Here is a 13043-nt window from a genome sequence, read left to right as displayed (position 1 = left end):
CATAAACATCTACCTCCTTTTAGTCTAAATTGAGGGCTACAGTTTATTCATCTTCATTGACTATAGCCATCTGTGCAAGGTGTTATTACAGGCTTCCCCCAACCTGGTGCCTCCTCCAACACACATCATCCTCAGACATCAGGGCCAGTGTCTTGTATTGTCTTTTATTTGATGCAAATGGATTGGTTCTGTCTTTTATAGTACTGCCTCAAATGCACAATGAATTTGTAGTTGCCAAGGTTCTCTAGAAGGGAGGGAATGGCTGTTAGACCAATATGAAATGAGTAATGTAGATATGCCCTGATTCAAAGTGGGACTTGGCAATGAGATTTTACTTTTGTTTCCAACACAGCATGGATAAAAATTGAAGCCTCTTTGGCTCGTCGCTCCACATTTGTTCCCAGAACCCACCTGATTCAGGCATCACTTGCGATTAGGGTTGCCATACGTCCCGGACAACCGGGAATGTCACGGTTTCCAAGCATTTCCAAAATGCCCCAGCCGGTCAGTCAAGAATCCCAGATTCCTGTTCCAGCCGGCCGAAGAAATTCCAACCTCTGAAATGGTGCCTTGAGCCTGCTCAGTGGAGTGTCAGGGCCTTGCTAGACCTTGCCAGATAAGCCGGCAGGGAGGCGGGGCGACGGGCCGCTAACTTTAGCGCACGCCACCCCGCTTCCTAGACGGCCGACGCGCAGGGACTGCGGAAGCCCTGTAGCGTTGGCCATTTATTTATTTTTGTTAAAGGGGTCACGTGCGCCCCGAAGACTCCGGAGAAGGTAAGGGGTTTTTTACTTAAGCCCCCCACCCTTTTTTTAATTAAGCCCCCTGCCCCCTCTTTCCCCGCCCTCCCTCCCCATCCCCTGTGTCACCCTCCGCCCTCCTCCCTGTCTCCCATGTCGCCCTCCGCCATCCCTCCCCGTCTCCCGTGTCGCCCTCCACCATCTCTCCCCATCCCCCGTGTCGCCCTCCGCCATCCCTCCCCGTCTCCCGTGTCGCCCTCCGCCATCCCTCCCCATCTCCCGTGTCGCCCTCCGCCATCCCTCCCCGTCTCCCGTGTCGCCCTCCGCCATCCCTCCCCGTCCCCCGTGTCGCCCTCCACCATCCCTCCCCATCTCCCGTGTCGCCCTCCGCCATCCCTCCCCGTCTCCCGTGTCGCCCTCCGCCATCCCTCCCCGTCTCCCGTGTCGCCCTCCGCCATCCCTCCCCATCTCCCATGTTGCCCTCTGCCATCCCCTCTCCTGCCGGTCCGGCCTTCGCCCCCTATGTCCCCCCCGGGATCCCCCCCAGCCCGATGGGCACAGCGCTCGTATGAGCGCTGTGCCCAGTCCGTGGCTTTTCCCGAGTAGCCGCAAAAAGCCACGGACCTTGCTAGACGTTCCGCAGTCCCGGCCTCAGGCCAGGGCTGCGGAAAAGGCGTGCCATAAGCGACTTCACTTATGGCGCATTAAGGGAGGTTTCAGTGCGGCCTGGGCCCGGATTCCCCTGTGCATCATCTGGACGCACAGCAGGGAAACCAGGCCTCAAAGCACGCTAAGGCCTTGTCTAGCAAGGCCCTCAGTCTCCATATTGAAGTCTCCTCTAGCTTTTGAGAACTAGTAGAGAAATGTAATTTAGAGTCATTTTTTCCTGTTTGTTTGCTTAAACTGTTCTTTGCCTATTATTTATTTGCAGGTGCTTAAGTACTTTAGGCTGCAATCCTATGCATACTTGCCTGGGAATAAGCCCTATTTAACTTAATAGGATTGGTTTCTGAGTAGACACACATAGGATTGCAGTGTTAGATAACGAAAGCTTAGATAGCTTTCTTTGGCTGTAGCTAGACCTAAGGTTTATCCCAGGATCACCCCGGGTTCGTCCCTGCCTGAGCGCTGGATGCCCTGTGTGGCACTTAGATGAACAGGTTTGACCTCAGGACAATCCTGGGATAAACCTTAGGTCTACCTATGGCCTTTGTTTCCCCAGACCTTTACATATTGCTGGTTGTGGGTTTGTTTTTTTTTTTAAAAAAAAAACCTAGCCCCCCCCCCCAAAAAAAATTTTTGTCCCGGTTTTGTGGATTCAGAATATGGCAACCCTACTTGCGATGTCCTGCTAGAACACAGTAATCAGGCTGGGATGAATCCATAGAAAGTGTTGCCACCTGTTCATAATATTTATGTTCACATTTGGGGAGGCTTTTGCCCATAATAAGAGGTAGAAAATGTATTACTGACAGTGTTTGCTCATTTTCTTTTCTTATTACTATGTGAGTTGTTTCTCGTAAGAAATAAAACGTTGTCGAAAAGTATGAATACTGGTGGGGATATGCAAAGGAATTTCAGGGATGGGGAGAGAAAAGGACAATGAAAGGTTTTGCTTTTGTTGTCTCCTCCTTGTCTTGAGTTATAGCCCCTACAAGGTGACCAGTTTGCTTTTCCTCACCATCTGCCCGAAAGCTAGGCTGTGAGCTTAGGGGATGTGCACCACTGTAGTCCAAGGTGAGTTCCTGCAATGGCTTCCTAGCTGTAGAAGGCCAGAAGATGCTATCACAGGGTCTTAGGTGGTTCCATATATGGTTTGCATTCTGTAATTGTCCTGCCTCATTCAGAGAACTTATTAGAGGATCCAGACATTGACTTCAGTTTTTAAACAACCCCCATGTTTTTCCAATGCATCTTCCATATTTTTCTTTATCAAAAAAATAAAATAAAATGGGAAGGAAAATACAAAATAGCTGCCTTTCAGCTGGAAGCATTAGGAGCCCTCTGTCTGGAAGCGCCCCTAGGCTCAGGAAATGAAAGTGCCTGTACTGAAGCTCCACCTGTGTTGCCCACTGTTGGGGCAAGAGACTGGACTGTGAACTGCCACGCAGGGGTGATGTCCCCATCCATATGGCTCTTGTCAACAGTCTTCATTGCGTTTTCCCTCAGTAATCCTATGGCGAATATAAATATTGTTCCCATTTTACAGATTGGAAAGTGAGTCTGTGAGCGTGAATGAAATTTTCAGGACTGCACAATGAAGGCATGCCTGAAGTGGGATTTGGTCCTGCATTTGTCCTACCCTGGGGATCATTAATAAACCATCGCTGAAGTAAAGCCACATTTTTTTAAAATGCCCTACTAATTCTGGTCACAGAACTATGGCATGTGAGTATTCTTTGCAATTTGTTTTCCTGTCTTGCTTTTCCATGATGACTGTTTTCAGCTTCAAGCTAGTTCTATTCAATAGAGATTTCCCTCATTTTTTTCTCCCTCTCCTGTGATGTTAAGATGTTAATTTGCACTTTTCATACACCCAGAAGCAAGCATTTGTCTGACAGAAAATAAAACAAAATTCTCCAAGTGACAGCAGACTAGCCTCTGTAGGAGGGGGATATACACACACACAGAGTACCGGTACAACAACACAAAACAACCCATCAATATCAGTTGTGGAGTTCTCTATGGTACATCTTCTAGCTCCAAAATGTAACACGTGGTAGAACAAAGAGATATTTCATATGCCCAGCAGAAATACTGGCAAGTCACATTTTTATTGTTTTAAATAATCACAGTTCTAATTTTAAAAAAGCTTGACAACACAGATTGTAAAGCCCGGGGACGGGAGATCTGTAAATAAAAGTAGAGGTATTTTTTTTCCACGGTACATGCTTAGGTAGAAAGCTGTTTGAATGCACTGGGCTTTTTTTTTCTACTGCTGCTACATTTCTCTTCTCTTCCTCCCACCTTCCTTTCTTCCTCGTTACGGAATTGCTGTCTATTTGACAGATAGTAGCCATATGATAATACTGCTTTTCTTCATAGCAGTTTGGAAAGCTTTGTTTTCCACAGAAGAGCCCCACCAGGCACAATTTGGGACTAGTTATTAAAGACAAACTAAAATCCCCCAAAGATTTTCAAGCATGTCATGCCAGAATATGGTATTTTAAATCATTTCCCATTTCCCATAATTGGATGCAAGTGGCATAGCAAGAAGGAACACTGTTTCAGCAAATATAAGAATTAATGCAATTTATTTGAGAGAGTCTCGCAGGAGGGAGATATAGATTTTATGTAAAAATTTGCAGGCTAAATCAGTTAGGGCTCATATATATTGCTTCAAGACCACTGACCTAAGTTTGTAGACAGGAATGGAACGACAGGTGTGTGTGTGTGTGTGTGTGTGGGATTCAGATTAGTATTCATCCAGTGAGTCCAAATGAGTGCAGGTTCCATCATCTGGGAAATGGTACTCCATCTTCATCATTTCTTGGGACATTTAATCAAATATTGTATAAGAGGGTTTTTATGTTTGTATAATATATTTTTTTAAAGTCCTTATTTTGATGAAAGAAATAAAATGAAGATTCAGGGTAGACTCCTTCACAGTTGACATAGTGATGGTACATATGGATTAGATATTTAATTGCTTCCAGTCTGTTCCATCCTGGGAATCCTAAGGAATATCTTCTCCCTTGTGAACTCCTCTCTTACAAAGATCTACAGGAGAGATCTATGGCAGAGGGGGGCCCTCTGCTCAAGGTATGAAACCATCAGGGATGAACAGGAGGGCTTCCCAGTTCTGGTATCACTGCTTTGAAGCTTCATAATAAGTGCAAATCATCACTTTTCCCCATTGCCCTCGCAAGAATTTTATTTGGTTTGCATTTTACCTAACCTCAAACTTTCAAACCTATATACAAATCAAAGTACTTTCAAAACTTGCACTTCTCCAAATTTTTTAATGGAGTTCTCCAAACAAAAATTGTATACAAATACGAGGGTATTATGGGAAACTGCATAAAATACATATATTAGTGAAATAATGGTCTAAAATTATCTATAATGTTAAAGGAAATTGCTTGCAAAAAAGCATAGATTAAGCAAATTGTGTACAAAAATGTGTGTGTGAAGAAAAATGTGCACCAAAATCTACATAAATGTTCATGCAAACTTTTAATATATATAATGATGTGCAAGTGGGAGGAACTTCAGCTACCTTGGGATCCTTGCACAGAAGGGCAGGAGATACCTATCTCTGTCTATCTATCTATCTATCTGAGGAAAACCAAAATTGATAGATTCGTCAAACTGTAAATTAACCTACAAGAGATAGCTCTGATCTATGTCAGTGAAATATTAATTTCCAGAAGGGTAGCCATGTTAGTCTGTTATTCTTCTGACACCTTAAAGACAAACAAATTTATTATGGTATCAGCTTTTGTGGACTACAGTCCACTTGAATATATCAACAGCCCTGAGCTGCAATCAAAAGTAATTTGAGTTCTAACATTATTATGCATAGTTTAGCATGTATAAAATTTAGTTAAGTTCATACCACAGTCACGCACATGCTGATTTTATCTCTATCACTGGGGCAGGAATCCTTTGTCATTTTTACCAGCATTCCTGACATTTGACTCACTACTTGGTTTATGAGATTCTTCAGAGGACAGAAATAAATAACTGGTCTTTTTTTAAGAACAAAGGCTGAAGTGAATATATTTAAAAGCTGCACTGTGTTTTGATGTTATTATAGCAATCAAAGTCATAAAATCATAGTACCCAAGCAATAAAGCATGACATCAAAGGAAAAGCTGATTGAAGGCAATATGACAGCTCAACAGTTCGAGAGTATTTATGGATGTAATTTATGATATTAGTTATGCAAAAACACACCACACATATACATATATCATAAAAGTATTGTAAGATTATCTAGTATTTGATTTTTCTAACCAAGTAATACAGTAATTAATAATTTTGAACTATATGCAATGCAACATATACAATTGTTCTGGTATAAAATTTACAATTGGGGTAGAAGGATGTTAAGCTAGGAAGATAAGCTCTAGGTAAGAATGAGGATAATAGAAATAATTAAGCTGAGCACAAGTGCCCTCTCAAAATTCTCCACCCTTTGGGCAGAGAAATTCGGGGGGGGGGACAATTCCACCAAATTTCTCTAGGGGGGAGGAGAAATTCTCCAACAGTTTCTCACAGGGAGGCATCCCCATTGGCAAGGGTGGAAGAACAGCTTCTTTCTGTTTTTTCCTCTAAGGGTTTTTGGGGTTTTTGCACTGCCATCGCAAGTGGCAAAAGCATCAGCTGCGTTGGCAGCCTGGCCCCCATTTTGCATTCTCCACAATGCCCCAGGGCGTTGAGGAGAGGGAATGCAGCCATCACAAAAAAATAATGGTGAAGAAAATATGGAGAGTATAACCTGGGGGGGGGGGATATCCTTTTTTTCCTAGGAGGTAAGAAAAGAAAAATTTCAGAAATTTCCTGAAAGTTTTATTTCCTCATGAAACAGGCTTCTATTTTTCCGCCTCATTCTTAGAGCATTTTATAATTTATTTTGAATGTGTGTCGGTAGTGTTTTTGACCTTAACTAATCACTGTGAGGTGGCTGAGGGTACTGAGGTGTCTGGCTGGCCTTGTACCTATACTTGACATGAGGGTATTTTTCTTTCTATTACACATCTCACTATTGCTCTACATTCTCCCAGGCTGCCTGCACTTTCTGATCTGAAAAGGGCCTATTAGAGGTATAAATTTATGATGTCTTTCCCTGAGCGGGAAATACGGGAAGCCAAGGAGGCTACATTCTATCAGACACATGGCTGTACAATGAAGCACAGGATACTAGGGGTGTGCAAAGTGGGTCTGCTCGGAGCGGAGCTCTGTTGTTGGTTGAGTTCTCTGTTCCAATTTTTGGGATGGCTCCCTTGTTCCACACTGTTAGATTATCCTTCAGAGAACTACCCAATTTTTGCATAACCACTCTATTCTTGTCTATGGAAAGTAACAAAAATGCTTACATCTCTGCCATTTTTAAAGATAAAGAGATGAAACTTGGCACTGTTTCTTAAGTAGGGATTTAGCCATGCCAAGTTGAAAGTTCATGCCTTGATTTTCAGGAATTTTTTAACACTCAAATCAAGAGCCCATTGTAGTCTATGGAAATTAATCAAAATGCTTACATCTCTGTCAGTTTTAAAGATAAAGGGATGAAACGTGGCACCATGGTAAATGTAAGGTAAGGATTGGAATGGAAAGATACTAATAAAGATATTTTTTGTATTTTTTATGAAAAAAATAGTGAGGGTAACAGTAACTCACTCCCTCTCTCTCTCTCTCTCTCTCTCTCTCTCTCTCTGAACAAAGAACTTGGATTTTAGATAGACAGACACACATAACAACAAGAAGAAACTACACTGACTGACACAGACAGTCTGGGATTTAAAGAAGGAAAGGAAAGATAAGGGATTTTAAAAATATGTTTAATTTTTAGTGGGGGTAATAGAATAGAACAAGAACACAGACACAGACAGACAGACAGACGCACACACACACACACACACACACAAAAGGTGAGTCTGGGGTTGGTATAAGGTGGAAGGAACTTGGGGGTTAGAATAGACAACATGAAGAACTAACTAACTAACTAGCAGAAGTAACTAACTAACTAGCAGAACAACCAAAGAAAACCAGAGACACACTAAGAGACTGCAAACAAACAGCAGTTCTCTCTCTCTCTCTCTCTCTCTCTCTCTCTCTCTCTCTCTCTCACACACACACACACACACACACACACACACACACACACACACTTTGACTCTCTCCTCTTTCTTCCTAATGCTCCAAGAGCTAGCAAAGGATTGATTTCTTGGGCAAGGATAAATTGGTTATATCATTTGCAATCCCTCCCCCTAGGAACTGTGATTGGAGGGGGGCACAAGGAGGACACTGTGGCTATTGGTTAGCCACAGATGTCAATCTCAACCCCTGAGTGTTTTCATTATATGGGGAAGTGTTCCGTTGACTCCCAGTGACGTTATTTCAAATACAAGCTTCAAAGAGACTAAAAAAATGGTCAGATACATACGAGGTGGTTTGGAGCTCTGATGGAGGGCCGCTCCAGTCCAACTGTATCTGCTAGGGGTGTGCACCCCACTCTGGAATTATCTGGCAGCTGTGATAATTCGTGGAGCATTCAGTCTTCTAAACCCATCAAATAATATCAGAGTGGAGATGCAAACCATTTTGTGTGTGCGTGTGATGTGTCTAATTGAAAACCTCCCCAAAAGGAACATGGGGTGGGGCAGTTTTGATAATTGATATTATTGACATCTGTGGCTAACCAATTAGGAATTGCCACAGTGCTGTCCATGTTCGTTTTCTGTTCTCCTCCAGTCGCAGTGTTTGGGGTGGGAATTTTCTCATGATTCCACTCACTCATTGCTGTTCTTGGTCTTGTGGCGTTCATTTTGGTCAGAGAGAGAGAGAGAGAGATTCTTTTATCTTTGCACACACAGTGCAAAGGGAGATGGGGGCATTTTTTTTTAAAAAAAGTAAGATTTAGAAGAGGAGAGAGATAGAGAGAGATCTACGAGATCTCAAGACAACTCTGTTTCTTTGCAGAGAGAGGAGAGAGAGAGGGACCTGTTTCACCCCCAGCGTGTGCACGTGTGCCTGCCTGTTCTGTTAAACTTTTTTCCTCCAATGTGCCTGCCCATCCCACCTTGCAGGGCTGGGTTGCGTAATCTATTAGTGTTGTTGTTGTTGTTGTTGTTGTTGTTGTTGTTGTTGTTGTTGTTATTATTATTATTATTATTATTATTTTCCCATTAATGGTTTGACATGCTGTAGTTCTCCTTCCTCAAAGTTGAGCCTTCCCAGCAGCACTTGGCTTCTAAGTTACAAGTGTCTTCTTGTACTTTTATGTTTGCAGTGCGCACAAGCAGCACACAACTAATAAAGCATTCATTGATAACATTCCATCATGAGGTGTGGGAACACACTGGCTGCTGCAGCTGCTGTGCTGGTTCTGGCTTTGGGAGGGTGGGGTGTGTGTGGAGAGGGAGTGCAGGGCTGGTCGGTTGGTTGTGCCTTTCTGCTTGGATTCCTAGGAGTCAGCTACAGTGTAAAAGTGCTGCTGGTCTGAGAGGGCATTTGAGTTCAGGCTTAAAAAAATTCCCTATAAATCACTGCATACAGGGATCTGCTCCAAATTTGGCATGCTTAAAGCTCTTTAAAAGCTGCCATGGTGCCAATTTTCATGTGTTTATCTTTAAAACTGAGAGAGCTGTAAGCATTTCTGTTAATACCGGTTACCCAAAACAGAATGGTTCTTTGCTGGGTAATTCAATGAGGCAGAAAGAGGGACCTGCTCTGGAAATCGAGGTGGAGAAACACCTCTACAGAGCTCTGGATCAAATTTTGAGGTGGAGAAGACCCACTTTGCACACCCCTAGTATCTGCCGGTTTTGAAGCTGTCCATGATACGCTCCATGAGATCGGAGCTCCAACGGTGCCCCGACATCGCTCTGGATTTGCGGAGTGGAGCGCACACCCTTACAGGACACTCACACACACTCCTCAGTCATCTCATAAGTACAGTACATGCAGGAACCTTGAACCAAACCCATGAGAATTTCTCAGAATTTTTTTCTTCTCCTTTGAATTACTTTTCGAAAGCAATCTCTTTTCTACCAAACTGAATGAGAATTGTCAAAAATTCATAGGTGAAATTTTCAGCACAGCACTAGAAACAAGCTTGCATATTTGTGATGGATGCTGTCATTATAAAATATGGTCTCTGTTATAAGAACATTAGACGTTTTACTTTTGTCAAGGTAAACTGAGACACTCCATTAAAAAATATTTCTGAGAAGAGGTGAAAAGCCCAAAATGATTGATGTATCCATCTTAAAATTATTTTGTGGTGGATAGACAAAACAACAACGAAATCAGTGTTTTAATAATAAAAAACAATATGGCTTTTGCTCCCTTGAAAAACAAATCGCTTTTGCAAAATATCTTTTCAATCCTTCTAATTCATGCAAACAAACATTGTGCTGCAAGACCCTTTGTGTGTTTGTTGTAGCAAACTAGCATGACGACTGCTCTGGAATTTGTATTTGAAACTGAAACGCTAAAGCCAGTGAGAAGCTGCATTTTTCTGTCTGACACTATTTCTCGGTCTTTTATTGAATGGATCCCTGAGAGGCTTTGGGGTCTTATGTGTAAAGGAGAACTGAATTGTTTTTTAGAAGGGCTGGAGTTGGTAGGAGAGTGGTGTAGATCCTAGGGACCAAGTAGGACTGAAGCCCTCCCTCGTTAATGCAAGATACTTTAAATTTCTTCCTTAAGCTGATGTTAGCTCCACATTTTACAACTTTTCTTTATGACCATGAGGTCTACAAAGTTATTCATGACTACTCAGAAATAAGTTCCATTGAATTTAATGGGGCTTATTCCCAAATAAGGATTGTGCAATCTTTGAACAGAAGAACAGAAGAAGAGCCCTGCTGGATCAGACCTAGGGTCATCTAGTTCACAGTGGTCAACTAATTGTTGACCAGGGACCCACAAGCAGGACATGGTGCAATAGCATCCTCCCATCTGTGTTCCCAAGCAACTGGTGCACACAAGCTTACTGCCTCTGATAATGGAGGTAGCACATAGTCTTCAGGACTAGTAGCCATTGATAGCCTTCTCCTCCAGGAATTTATCCAACCCCCTTTCAAAGCCATCCAAATTGGTGGCCATCAGTACATCTTGTGATAGTGAGTTCCATAGTACTTCCTTCTTCACACAGCGCATAGTTCCAAAGTTTGTTATGCTAGCAAATAAGCACTTCATTCTAGGAATATTGCATTGTACACCAGGGCAACCCAAAATTTGCAATATGCCCATACAAACTATGTTACATCATAGCATTGGAAGTGTGGGCAAATCAAATGCTTAGAAATGTCAGCTATGATGTGATGAATTCCTTCAATAAGACATATTTTCTCCACTTTCAAATACAGTATCACCTCCACATTGCAAAATGCTATGATGGTTAGGATAAAATTCTGTCACTACAAATTTAGAGGTAATTAATTGTGCGATTAATTGACAATGAAACATTGACAGCTTTTCACAATTAGTTCAGTCATTGTTTTAGAAAATTACTTGCAATTAAGAGTTCTCATTCCTTCCTGGTGGATTCAGATATCTATGACAGATCATTAGTTTTAAGGAAAACATGGTCAGGAGCTAATATTAGGCAATGAGATGCTTATTTGCACACCATGGATGTTAAAATTAGCAATCACATTAAATTGAATCTAATAAATAATTCATGGTGGAAAAAATCCAAAACAATTTGCTGTGGTTATCAGGAAAGGCTTTAAGGAGCATGCCACAACACAACTCACCCAGAGCCTCAACTAGTAAAGAAAGCCAGAAAATGCAGAGTTCCCTGAGGTGGAACTTACATTATCTGCAATCCTGCACATAAGGTGCTAAAACCCCATTGAGGTCATTTGCAAAATGGCACATGATCATTGTAATTGGTGATGTTGCCCCGTTCCCTTTTGACAGGTGAGACGACCCAGTTTTGTTAATACTTCAATGCATGTTGAAATTATTTCTCCGCTGTGGCATTTGACCCCGGTTGTCGAATGAGCTCCCCAGAGAGGTCCGCCTGGCGCCTACACTGTACTCCTTTCGTCGCCAGCTGAAGACCTTTTTATTCACTCAGTATTTTAACACATAATTTTAACTTAAATTTAAATTATACTGTTTTAACTCTGTATTTTAATCTTATATCAATTTTGCTGCATGGTTTTATCCTGGTTGCGCTTTTTATACTGTATTTCGTAATTGTGTTTTTAACTTGTTGGGTGTTTTATTGTGGTTTTAATTTTTGTGAACCGCCCAGAGAGCTTTGGCTATTGGGCGGTATAAAAATGTAATAAATAAATAAAATAATAAATAAATTCATTGAGGCCTCCCAGGTACACACAAAGTGCATCTCACCACCAGGTCAAAATGAACACTTGATTCAGCACCAACAAAGTACCCACAATTCTATTTCTACTTTCATATGATGAAATTGGACCTGGAGCAAGCAAATGTTTGAGTGTCAATGTCCAGTTTTCATAAACTATAAATCGAGTATTGTATATATTTGTTAGCATTGCGCCCAAATTTTCATTATATTTATTTTCAACCATTCATTGGGGGAGTGGTGAAAAGAAATTGCACCCAAAAGTTGTGGAAAGGGGTGAAAATTAAGCAGATTTTTTTCAGTGTTTACTTTACTGGAAAGAGGTGGCTGAGGGGCGGGAGGGGGTGTGTGGCCCTTCATTTTACATTTTGATCCCCTTTTGTCCTTACTGCCTCCCTAGCTGCTTGAGCTTCCTGAAAAGCCCCTTGGAGGGCTCAACCAAGACTTCCTCCCTTGAGGCCTTCCAGTACTGCTGCCACCTGTCAAATGGATATTTAACCAAAGCAAAACAACCAAACAAATCCCAAAATGCCTCACTCAGCTTTCAGGCACTGGTGGTGCCGGTGGCTGGGCCTGGCTGCCTCTTTTTCTCATCACTCAGTCAAAGAGCTCACCACCAGCTCAGTAGGTTGGGAACACCCGGGGGTGGCTGCTGCCACCTCTCCAGTGACTATCACCTAAGGCCACTGCCACACTCTGGTTGGAGCAGCATGTACTCCAGGAAGACAGGTATCCCTGTTTAGCACAAATGCCTTTGCTACCTTCGGCCAAGCCCTGCCTGGGCAATGAGCTAGGTGAGTCAGTGTGCCTTGAGTTGCAGCAAGGACATGACCAGTGGACTTTTTCTTTTTGCGAAAAGAGGAACCCAAATGCCCCCTGCCTTTGCTGCGGCCAACACTTTAAAATGCCTTGCTACACCTTTCAAACACCAACCCCGGCTTTCATCTCTTCCCCCTCCTGGTGCCACCTGAAGCAGGTCACTTCATTTCATACATGGCAGGATATGACTGTAAAATCTCTCTCTCTCTGTCTCTCTCTGTCTGTCTGAATTCAATATATCACACACCTTAAAGTTGCCCTGCTTTCTGTGTAACTCCAGCCCTGATAACAACAGGTTTGATTCTAGCACATTTGCCCTGTCACACTGCTAGGCTGTCTTATGCACTCTGATTTGAGGCATTCTTGATCTCTGTCAGGGTCCCTGACAAAAGGAGGTGTTTGGAGCTAGTTTTGCCTCATGGGATTCAATCTTTTCTCTGAATCAAGCCATTGTCAAACCTAATGTTGACTACAGTGGGATC

Source organism: Elgaria multicarinata, chromosome 2 (genome assembly GCF_023053635.1).
Source record: "Elgaria multicarinata webbii isolate HBS135686 ecotype San Diego chromosome 2, rElgMul1.1.pri, whole genome shotgun sequence".
NCBI lineage: Eukaryota > Metazoa > Chordata > Lepidosauria > Squamata > Anguidae > Elgaria > Elgaria multicarinata.
This window is presented reverse-complemented; position numbering follows the sequence as displayed.